This window comes from Arachis hypogaea, chromosome 6 (genome assembly GCF_003086295.3).
Source record: "Arachis hypogaea cultivar Tifrunner chromosome 6, arahy.Tifrunner.gnm2.J5K5, whole genome shotgun sequence".
Taxonomy (NCBI): domain Eukaryota; kingdom Viridiplantae; phylum Streptophyta; class Magnoliopsida; order Fabales; family Fabaceae; genus Arachis; species Arachis hypogaea.
Window position 1 is genome coordinate 91,580,472 of NC_092041.1, and position 9,908 is coordinate 91,590,379.

The window sequence follows — 9,908 nt, forward strand, 5'->3', positions numbered from 1 at the left end:
CCCCTTCCAAGAGGTCTTCTTGGAGGAAGAAGAGAGCATCCTCTAATTGCCACAAGTACGGTCATTACTACAAGCGCCGTCCAGACCTGATGCAGCATAGTGTGCAAGGTAACCCTTGCGATCGATCAGAGACCAATGCATCAGCCAAGGACTCAGATTTTAGTCCAGAAAGATTTGTTAATTCTTCGAGGTCGTTCTCAATTAAGTCCGAACACCATTCAAGACCTAAGACCAAGGTACGAATTTTTTATTCTAACTAAGTTCATGCTGTGAAAATCTTCTTCGGTGGGTGTCCCTTTAAAAATAATTAAACTATGTGCATGTATTTCTCTGTTTACGCAGCCTTTTAAAAAGGGTGGAACAAGGAAATTTACGACGATGGGTATGAGGAACCAGAAGGGTAATAACAACACATTTGATGTGGTAATTTTTGTGACTGTAAACCTCTAATTTCTGTGACATGAACTAGATAAGTTAATGCAGCTGTCCTTCTTCTTGTTTAAAAAAAAATTATAAAACAGCGGAGCCTCCATGAAAGCAGCGAATCCATTGACATCGCGTCCATGAATGGATTTTTCAACAAAAATACCTACTCGTTAACATGGGTGCGATGCCCTTTTAACCACTCTGTGATGAATGACCATTATGGTTTTATGCATGATTATGGGTTCTGATTGGAGATAATCATGTCATAACCAGGTGAAGGAGTCAAACAAGGATTATGGAAACAAACAAGGATCGTACAAGGCATTGTTCGCGTCGATGCATAAGACACTTTGAACAATTAGAAGAAGAATTAGTTTTCTTAATTTATTGCATTGCAAATATTTCGTGCTATAAGCATGATTTATCCAGATTAAATGAATGAAATGTATTTGCCGTTGCTTGGTATTGAGGAGTTTTAATTTGTAGATATTTACGTTAACTGTGAATATGTCCGTTAGGATGATAATTATGTTCAATAATATATATGTGTTTTGCTTAGATTGCTTTATTTTAGTTCCAGTTAATTGTGGTTGAATTTGGGTTGAGGAGTTCCTACTATTGTGATTATGCAATACAGTTGATCAATTAGACATGTGTTAAGGGATTTTTTCCATACTTAGTGCATTTGATTTTACCAACCAAATTATTAGATTGAATGGTTAACTTCGTAGTCTCCAAGGTTTAATTGTTCATTGATGATTGTTATTCTCTTTTGTTACTTTCATGTTGTGAATCTCATTTGTTAATTTGAATTTCCATTGTCATTGCAAATATTTTGGAGGAGAAATGGCTTCCAGGGTATGAAAGCAGTTTCAAATATAGCGAGTGTTTCTTGTACCTTTTTACAGGATTTGTTATGTGTCATCTGTTATATATAAAGCGAAAAACTTAAAATACACACATTTATATTTGACCATATCATAGTTTCAATTATTAGGTAGAATAACATTTTGAAGTTGTTGATGTTAGATATTGACAGAATTTAACATTAGGAACAAAAATATTTTGAAACCACAAGGGACATTTCCTTGTGCATTAGCGAATCTTTCTCTGCTTGAAGCTATTTGACTACAGCATGACTTTAATAGGCAGTGTTTTGCTTCATTGGATTTTCGCCTCAACGTTTCCATAATTTGTTCATCTGGCATCCGTAAGATTGTAAAGTATTATTACCTGAAATTAAAAATTAATAAACAATAATTATAACAAAAGTATATGTGAAAACAGTTCAAGAAATCATGTCTGCAAGATTATAATTACATGATTCATCCAGCCATTTAAACATGCAACTCACACAATCGCATCGTGCAAAAAAAAAATTAAAATCATTATCATTTTATATTAAGCATACGAATCTTATAAAGCACTTATAGAAGCATCAGATACTGTGAATTAACAAGGACATTACAACAACAACCTAGTGTTTTAATTTGTATTAACAAGTTTTTTATCGATTTTGAAAACCAAACCATTATTCATTTGTGGATATAAACTACATACGTAAAATTTATCCATTCCGATACTAACCAATTTTTGAGAAGGCGTCGCAGCATCAATCAGACACGCATTTGGTCCAACTCTGGTTCCTCCTCATGAATGTAGTTTTAGAATAATTTCCAATAAGGCATTCTGTGTTAATTAATATTAAGCTAGTAGCAGTATAACAAAATCAGTTTCTATTTTTTGATTTGTAACAAAGGTCATGCACAACCGTTATATCCGATATCGTTTGAACTACCAACCGAAAATAAAATAAAAGGGGAATGGAGCATGAAAGAAGATATTAGTGTTTGGCTGAATGAAGGTTGGCACAGAATTGATGAGTTGCTAAGATTAAAGCATGAATATTTTGTGGTTTTTAAGGGTAACAGTTAATCCAAATTCAAATTTATGGTGATTCATTCGAGCACCTCAGAGATAGATTATTCAAGTTTGAGAAATTTTCGTAACGATCGCTACCGTCCAAATCGGAAAATCGTTTCCCACACAACAGTGATCGTCATGGAAATTACTCAAACTCGAATAATCGACCTCTGAGTCACCCTAATGGATCACAACGAATTTAAACTAGGATTTACAGTAACACGTACATACCACAAATACACATACTTTAATCTCTGTAACTCGAGAACTCTATACCAAACCTTTATTCAACCAAACACTAACCTTTTCTTTCATACTCTCTTTTGTGTTTATTTCATTTATGATTGGTAATTCCAATGAATTAAATTTAAAGTATAACAGAAGACCCATTTAATTCGGTTTTCTCCGGACAAAATTTGACCATCTTATTTTCTAACGCCATACACAAAGCTAAGTAGAATAGTACGTACCGATTCAATAGGAGTGGGTGGCAGGAAAATGACTCCGGATACTTTTTACATATAGCTAATTCATCTAAACTGAAGTAAGGAAGATGGTCATTTAGCATCATTTTCGACTGCTCCACTCATCCCGTACAATCGAACATCAGCCTGTACCATAAGAACATACGGAAAAATGCGATTTTAATCAGAATTTGACTCTACAACAAACAAGTTCATCAACAAATTTAATACATCAAACTATAGAATAACTGGATCTTAGGCTTACATGTGTTCCAGTATGGGTATATGGGGCCTTCATACATCCTTCATGCAGCAGCAAAGGTTATTAAGCATCATCGTCACTATTGTTCGCATGTACCTCATCCGTTGGTGTTTCCGGATAGACGGCGGGCTGAAATTTGACCTAAGTACCAACCTGGTTGCACAAAAAATGATGCGATAAATAACATCGAGAGAAATTCACAAATGATGAAGCAAAGAAATCATACATTCACATACCCGAAAAAAAATTATCCACCTAACTACTACTAATCTTGTTGGGTTTGGGTATTAGGATTTTCATGAATTTGCTTTCCCGATGGCCACAACCTACTCCGTGGTGACACCCATCTTTCAACCACTGTCCACCTGATTTCAAATCAGAAAAAATAAAAAAACAATTGAGAAACAGGAGTTTCCTTATAATCAGTAAAGTAAAAAGTCAGTCATCTTAATCCAAGAGAAAACGAATGAGAACTTACAATAAAGAGATTCATCTGAACGCCTGAAAGGAACTCACCACCACTAAGACGATAGGGCAGACGACTAAGGAAGATAATATAAGAGTATGGGCCGACTGACTTTCTTAATTAATATGGATCTGCCTCTGCTTACATATGCTTAAGGTTCCTTCGAACCTAGCTGGTGTCCATATGGCTTTCTTCAAATGTTAATGGTCTGTCCATCCTTCTCGAGTCACGATTTTTTGTTTAACATTTCATGGGCCAAGAAAACCAAACAAAAAAACCCACACCACATCGGACATTTTTCCCTGAGTAGATCTAAGCCCAACTACAATAAATTACCCACCGTTGATTAATTAATAAAAAAGTAACATGAACAAAAACATGCGGTTCAGTTGTCTTTCTCATTGATTGGGCCGGATTTTTTTAAAAAATGTTTGTGCAATTAACAAAAAACAAATTCTCATGAAACAAAGTTAAAAAAGGTTCTCCAACGAAGAATGGTTAATAAATTTTAGAAAAAATAAATTTAGTTGACTTGATGTTAAAGCCCAACAAAAGAAATTCTGTTTCTTTCCCAAAGGAATAAATCGATTCTGGCATTATTCCTAAAAAAACAAGGAAGGCTATTATGCCATTTGATCTTGAAAAAAATAATTCCCAGCTCGTTAAAATGACAATGCCATTATTAAACGCACAAAAAACCTACATCATTGGCGAATGCGATTCTGATTTAGTTAATACCCAAATTTGTTTTCAAATTCGTCACATACCAAAAAGCAAATACAATTGTTCAACAACAAACTAACATTTAATTGAGTGAATGTACTTCCTAAAACTACGGCAAAAGTTTTATCATCATGGATGGACAAGCATCTCAAACAAAGGCGCATTACGCATTAAGTTCCTCATCATACGGCATCCTATCTGCATCGAACCTGGATGATCGTCACTGGCTTAGTAGATATCACCTCGAAGATCCCCACACTACCTGGCTTGAAGTTACACAATAAAGCAAAATTCTTCCATCCTCCAGAAATAACACCGAAGCTACCCTCCCTTTTTCCACTGTACCGTGTATATGTTGCTTCTGCTCAGTGAAGTGACTGAGATGAGGGACATTGGGCTGATGATTTTAACACGATATATTTCAGTTAGTATCCAGTAATTTAATGCTTCTTCAGTAAAAAAACTTGGAAACAAAAGCTTACAAAAAGTAAACGCTTACCAACAATCGAGATGACATCATGCGAGCAGTTAGGTCCATCACAAAAAGGGCCACTTGCTTTTTACCTTAGCAGCAACGGCTTTAGCACTAGCTAAAGGAGGGATGCTGATACACTTTGCAATTTGGTAGTCACCAGTCCTTACATATGGTGGTTCTTCCGGATCACGGAGTTGGTATGAATTCTCAATGCCACCAAAATCAAATATCTGGACTTGGAAAATGGAGTTTCCTTTGTGTTTGAAATAGATCATGGAGTCCAGATTGATTTTGTACGTCTGGTAGAACTCCTGCCAGCCACACGTCAGTGCAATTTTTCCATTTTGAACTGGCAACCAAAAGCACCTAAAGGGGTTATTCCTTCCGTCAAGCACAACCAGGTCTAGGAACGGGGTCCAGTTTGGGAGCTCATCCAGAGTTATAGGTAATGACTGTTACACAGAAGTCAAGTTGGGTAAAAAAAATTGATATCACCACATAATGTTTGAATTCAAAGATTGGAAGTAAAGGGAGCTGATTTACCAGTTTGAACATTGATGGCTTGATTACTGGCTTCAGAAACCTCAACTTGTAGTTCGTCGTGCTACCCTGATCAATATGTAGCTTTCTCTTACCATTGTCCCTGGAAGACATCATTCATGGCAACTGCAAAACAAAGTTCATGGCCACAATCGAATCAAATCATAGTTCAAGATGAAAATCTCATACAAGTGATACTTACAGTTCAAAATCTACAGACATGCATCATTTTGTTATTGGAAAGAAAGTGGTTAAATTTTTCCACAAACAGTGCAACTACCGTTGCATGAAACAGGTGAGAGTCGTGAGCTTTTGAATAGTTAACAGAACAAACTTAAGCAAATCTAAATGCAAAGAAATTCTTTATCATATGAACAAACGCGAAACCCAAATCCTTATCTGGTTCCTTGCAAAAATCACAGGGTTGTTTATATTGATTTTACTACCATAAAATTTTAAATAAATGGACATTGCGTGAAGATGGTGATAATTACTAATCGCTATCCGGAGAAGAGTTAGCAGCGATTTTTACTTGGATAGGCGTTTTTGCGTGGTTGAAGATCTTCGAGTCAAAACCTTCAGCAGCAACGTCTGTTCATTGGGGTTAGAAGGAGGAGTGTTATATGTGAAAGAGAAGGGATACAGTAAAGGGAACTTAATTTGCACGCTTCTGATATATATCTAAAGAAAAAAAATTTAAATTTTAAATTAAGTAATAAAACGTTACGTTATTCATTCTCTTCAACACATATTCCCTTCTATCCGAATCCTAACTCCCCGTAAATCCCCCTTAATTAATGGTTGCAGTTTATAAAAACGTTAAAAATTTTAATTTTCCTTAAAAAATATTTAATTTCCTTGGAAAAATAAATTCTTCAATGTTTGTTTTTAACCAAATTAATGCTAGAAAAATTTATGCCTTGTCGGAAAAAAAGTTTATGACTTAAATTCGTTTTTTTATTTGAACTGAAATACTGAATTCCTTTGATTACTGGGTTTATAGATAAATACTACTATTTACTTGGAAAATTAATTTATTCAACGTTTCTTATTAACGAAATTCATGCTAGAAGTAAACTGGTTGAAACACACTAATTTACTAGTGCAATTAATGCTAAATTAAAATATAATCGGTTGAATGTTCAAACAAATTTTTTTATTTTTTAATATTGAATTTAAAATTCTGAAATCATTTGATTACTGGGTATCTTTTATTAATTTTTTTATGATTATTAGTACCTATTTTGATAACTATTTAGTGTTTAAATTTAAATTCTTCAATGTTAGTTATTAACATAATTAAAACTAAAAAATCTTTCCTGGTTGAAGCAAACTTTATTGGGTAAATTAAAATTTTGAAATCATTTAATAACTTGCTTCCTTGATATCTAATATTGTATAACAAATAAACTAGTTTGCAATTCAATTCACATTTAAAAAATAAAAAAGTTATAACATTTTCCTTATCAACAACGTGTATTACCAAGGGATAACAATTTTGAAAACATTTGTGATTCAATTAAAGGGGATCTCTGCACATTTATAAATGAAACATTTCCAAAATATTTTGATAATCAATTAAAGGGGACTTTACGTTTTCCAAACATTAGGATAACACAAAGAATTGGCTAATAATAACTACCCACTACCACTAATTCGACGTTTGGATTAATTTCACATTAAAAAAAGTTTAATAAATTCTCAACTAACATAGTAACAAAGCAAAAAAGAAAAAAAGTAACACCTATTAATCAACTATTCTTCGTCTGTAACACTTCCTTGGCATCTCCCTCCCATCAACCACAGCCATTTTCACAGTAATTAAACAAGAATGGAACCTGGATTTTGATAAGCATCTTCTTCAATCTTCTACTACCTCCTTTGATAACAGCTGTATCTGTAAAGAATTAAACCAACCATATTTACATAACTGCATGCAAAGAACCAGTAACTAAAGAGTCACGAAATGTTTGGCTATAAATCATCCATTCTTTTAGGTTTAACTCCCCTGTTTTTCATTTGACATTGTTTCTTCATGTTAGTTAGGTATGTTAATACATTAAGGAACATACAACAATACTACAACCAGTTTTATGTATTCGGGCTCTTCGCAATAGATGTACGTTAATCCACAACTTTTCCTTGTTTCTTTGTTATGCTTCTATTAAAAAAACCTTTGGAGCACTAACTTGCCATGGTTTTGTCTTATTTCGCCACAGGATGATATCGAATTCCCACCTAATATCGTGAATCTATTCAAGTGGTACAGTACAACGGATCTTTGTTTAATAGACACTCAAGACAATTGCCTACATATCACGCCCAAGAGAGACGGTGACAGGTTCTGGATTAAAGGAGCTGATTTAGAGAGGATACGACGCATGTATAGACGATCTTCTTTGCTAAGTGTGAAGCTTAGGTATGTTGGCTGGGGAGTATTCTACATGATCGTCAGGGACATTAATCGGAAAGAGGAACCTCCATGTGTCATTGACGAACTGTATGCGTCAAAGGTTTTACCTAAATAAATTATACAATGCTTGTCATCAGTGTGCGGTGCTTACTTCAACAAAGAAGCCCAACTAAGAGTCTACCACACCGAGATGTTCCTTAGAAATCACCGCTGGAGCCAACAACAGCATGATGTGGATACTTAGCAGTCAGGGTGAGCAACATCTTACCACTGCTATCTGCTCTAATTTTTCACGTTTTCAATTTTTATGACTAAATTTTTTAAACTCTACTACAGTGTCAACAAGAGGCAACAAGGTGGGGGGGACTGATGCAGGTCCTAGTAAGCGGCAGCAACCCACAACCTTTGCTGACTCGTCCGTCAACCAGGGGTCAACCTAGAAGATTTATGCAGACCTTTAAAAGTTCATGTCTAGTATAATTAATCAAAATGTTATTATCAAAGTGTTATTTTGTATGTGATGTGCTGTATTTGACATTTGGTGAACATTTGTGATATTTTTTGGTTTGTATATATGGTGCATATATCTTGTAATCTATTTTATTGTGACTACATTTTGGTTATACCATTATAGGTAGTGTATCGACCTAATAGTGACTGCTACTGAATGCAAATGCAATGCTACTGAATGAAAATGATACTGAATGCACAAATCATACGTGAACAATAATCTATCAGGAACATATTCGATTAGGTTATTTATTTAACAAAAAATAATGACATGTTAACTGTTAAACAATAAGTTTGGCCATGACAAGAATTTTAGAGGTTTAGTTATTCTTCTTGTGCAAGAATTGTTTATGGCCGTAACAACATCATTGTCACAATATTTTAACCCTCATGAATGTAGGTTTATTTGATTTCTTCACTTTGTTATTTGTTAATTAGAGCACTCTGCCGGCTTTGGGTTTTAAAAAAAATGAAAAACTTTTTGGAATTTCAAACAAGTACACTGTCACTGGCCCATTTAAATTTCAATTGGAATTTTTGGGCATAGTGCATAACCCTTTATGGTCTAGAAAGATTCTATTTTTTGCTAACAATAGCTTTAGGGCCCGTTAAAAAAAATAAAAATTTATACACAACCAGGCAGCCACATACACCAGGCCGGTTTCAAAATGTCAAACTAAAAAAGGTGTTATTCAACGTGTATAATTCCAAAAAACATTCCTGGTATGTCCCCTACGTTAGTCCCAATAAGTTCAACTACATCAAAATATCTTATCTTTAGGAGGTGGATGGTGAAGGACTCCAAACGACATGAACTTAATAACTGATCATACGGTTTCTAATTTCCAATTTAAACTTCATGACCACAGGCGAATAAGGAACTAGCTTTATCAAGATTTTATGAACAAAATCCGGTAACATATAATGGAATGATAGTTTAAATTGGATTTAAAAAATGAACATTTGTGCTTTCTTGGTATATCGCATGGTGTTTTAATTCCATCTAACGTATAAATCAGCTCCCTTAACAAGTAAACATTCTGGTGTAACTAAATTAATTTGAAAAAATGACACTAACCTTGATCGTGTATTGTAGACTAATCCACACAACGATAATGTGTTCCTGTCCACCATCTGATCCAACTTTTCATGCCTTGTATGGTATGATGAACAACATTTTTGTCCCCCATGAAAATGCGCGGGATTGAGGCGTCGTTGAAAAGAATGAAAGCAAAATCAGCGGAGTCTTTGTCCCTCCGAGGCATGACTGTCACTCTTTGAACCACATGACCAAACAAGTTGCAGAAAAACTCAGCAATGCCATCCGCAGTGGGCATAGCCTCTTGACCGAAGCATACGGTCAGTGTCTTTGGACGTTTCACGTCGTCCAGCTCCTTGCAGATATACTTTTGCTTTCCCTTTTCTTGCTCAGTCTTCCTTCCTCCTTGTTGCATATGCATTCGTCGGCCATTGTTATGTCTACTCAATTCCTCTGGTGCAACTGAAATGCACTAGTCCTGTGTGTTGAAACTCAATAATCTTGCTGAATTCCTCTGATACTCCAACCACACGGCATCCATTGTTATGTCGCCTAGAATTATAGAGCAAATATTTGAGAGGGTATCGAAAATTATCGTTAGGAGGATGGATCTCATCCTATGAACCTGGTATAAGGTGAGCTCAGTTTTCAATGCGTGTCCGAGGGT